General features: G+C 41.4%; 1 pseudogene; it reads left to right on the top strand.

Moving 5' to 3' along the window:
- The first annotated feature begins 1,063 nt into the window (after positions 1–1,063).
- LOC102829645 lies at positions 1,064–1,367 on the top strand (annotated as a pseudogene).
- Positions 1,368–2,916: the final 1,549 nt, after the last annotated feature.

The raw sequence follows: 2,916 nt of genomic DNA, 5'->3' as shown, positions 1-2,916 counted from the left end.
TACATTTCAAAGGAACAAGCAAACATATTTTTCGGAAAGACTTGGAACAAATAAAACCTTTGGTCACAGCATAACTCTTAAGCAAACCAAAAAAACTTTCAAGAGTGTTGCAAAAGTGGTGTGGAGGGGGTACCTGATCTCCTCTAATTTCACAAGGGGGAAGAAAGACCAAGTTCAACAGGCAAAGACAGAGGTCAGACATGCCTCCACCCTCTAAATTTTTACCAATTCTAATACCAGCTGTCCCTCTACTTCTCTGCTGGGTTTGGTAATTCATTGCAAAGGTCACTGTGATAGTTAAGGTTTTGTGTCAATTTAGCTGGACCTAGATTAAGAGGGTTTTGGTATTTAAGATATAGTACTTTTCCACTACTGGACCAATAACAACATTCTTATCAACGGAGAAAAGATTGAAGTTGTCAAGGACTTCATTCTTCTTGGATCAACCATCAACACTCATGGAAGCAGCCGTCAAGAAATCAAACAATGCATTGCATTAGGCAAATCTGCTGCATAAGACCTTTTTAAAGTGTTGAAGAGCAAAGATGTCAGCTTGAGGACTAAGGTGTGCCTGACCCAAGCCATGGTATTTTCCATAACCTCATATGCATGTGAAAGCTGGACAGTGAATAAGGAAGACGGTAGAAGAATTGATGCTTTCGAGTTATGGTGTTGGAGGAGAATATTGAAAGTGCCGTGGGCTGCCAAAAGAACCAATAAGCTATGTGTTGGAAGAAATGCAGCCAGAATGCTCCTTGGAGGCCAGGATGGCTGTACTCTGTCTCTCATACTTCGGACATGTTGTCAGGAGGGATCAGTCACTGGAGAAAGATATCATGTTTGGTAAAGTGGAGGGTCAGAGAAAAAGAGGAAGAACTCCAGCGAGATAGATTGGCAAACGGCAGCATTAATGGGCTCAAGCATGGCAACAATTGTGAGTTTGGCCCAGGACCTGGCAGTGTTTTGTTCTGTTGTGCCTAGGGTCACTATGAGTCGGAACCAACTCGATGGCATCTAACAACAACAACTCTTCCGCTGCAGCAGCCATTGAAGAATAGCAGCCATGGCTGTGTGATACCCTTTGGTCGTTGCCTCAACAAAGGCCACAAAGTAACCAAGAACGTGAGCAAGCCGAGGCACAGTCCCCGTCGTGGGCGCCTCATCAAGCTCACCAAGTTTGTGGGGGACATGTTCATAAGGCACCTTATGAGCACTGGGTCATGGAGCTGCACAAGTCTTTCAAGGACAAGCAGACACTCAAGTTCATCAAGAAGAGGGAGGGGACATATATCCATGCCAAGAGGAAGCGAGGGGAGCTCAGCAATGTTCTGGCTGCCATGAGGAAGGCAGCTGCCAAGAAGGACTGACCACTGTGTCCCAATTGCCACTCCAAATAATAAAAATCTTTACAGAAAAAAAAAAAAGTAGTAATCTCCCATGATGAGCTCTAATACAATATAATCACCTCCATAATGAGATGGGATATGTATGGGAAACTCATTGAAAGTACATTTCCTTGGGGAGTGTGGCCTGTAACATCTTTTATCTTATACAGATAAAAGGAGAGAGAAATCAGCAGAGATGGCAGGACTTATTAGCACCAAGAAACAAGAGCCAGGAGCATAGTTCATTCTTTAGAGCCAGGTGTTTGTGCACTTTAGAACAGAAGCTTTTAGATCCAGGGGAATACTGATGTTAAGGCACATGGAGGTCTACAAGAAATGATGGACCTATAGATGCTAAAAAGAGACGAGGACCTTTCCCCATAGTCAACAAAGAGAGAAAGGCTTCATCTAGAGCCAGCACTCTCAGTTGGTCTTCAAGCTTCTTTGAGTCCTGGTGTGGTACTATAGGATAAGCACTTTGATAACCACAAGATCAGCAGTTCAAGCCCACCAACAACTCTTGGAAACCCTATAAAGTTTTGAGTAGGAACCGATGCAATATAAAAACAACATATATAAACAAGCATAAAAAAACAACATATATAAACAAGTATATAAAAACAACAAACCTCCTAAACTGTGATAGAAGACATTTCTGTTTCTTAAAGTCATCCAATTATGGTATTTCAGTTATAGCAGATCTAGGAGCTCTGGTAGCGTACTGATTACAAGTCAGGCTGCTAACCTCAAGGTCAGCAGTTCTAAACTACCAGCCATTCTGTGGGAGAAAGATGAGGTTTTCTGCTCCTGTAAAGATTTATAGCCTCAGAAACCTATGAGTTGGAACCGACTCCATGGCACACCACCACCAGATAATAAAGACAGCCACATAGAATTCACAGACTACACTTAACTGTGCCAACACCATAATCCAAGTGCGTCAATTTTTCCACAGTCTTTCTTATTCATTATCTAACTTTTGCATGCATATGAGGTGATTGAAAATACCATGACTTGACCAATTCTTTTTGGTACAGTGCACCTTACTCCTCAAACTGATATCTTTGCTCTTTAACATAGTGAAGCAGTCTTTTATATCAGTTTTGCTCAATGCACTACATCTTTTGATTTCTTGACTGCTGTTTCCATGAGTGTTGAGTATGGATCCAAGTAAAATTAAGTCTTCGACAACTTCAGTTTTTCTCTCCATTTATCACGATGCTATTTATTGGTCTAATTTTGAGGATTTTTGTTTTCTTTACGTTGAGGTGCAATCCATACCAAAGGCTGTAGTCTTTTAATCTTCATCAATGAATATTTCAGTTCCTATGTACTTCCAGGAAACAAAGTTGTGTCATCTGCCTATTGCAGGTTGTTGATGAGATTTCCTCCAATCTAGCTTCTCTGATTATTTGCTCAGCATGTTGTTATTGTTGTTAAGTGCTAACAAGTCAGTTCCGACTCATAGCAATCCCTGGGTTTGTGAGGAGTGACTGGTGAATTTGAATCAGTGACCTTGTGATTCATACTG

This window comes from Chrysochloris asiatica, unplaced genomic scaffold (genome assembly GCF_000296735.1).
Source record: "Chrysochloris asiatica unplaced genomic scaffold, ChrAsi1.0 scaffold00014, whole genome shotgun sequence".
Taxonomy (NCBI): Eukaryota; Metazoa; Chordata; class Mammalia; order Afrosoricida; family Chrysochloridae; genus Chrysochloris; species Chrysochloris asiatica.
This window is presented reverse-complemented; position numbering and strand designations above follow the sequence as displayed.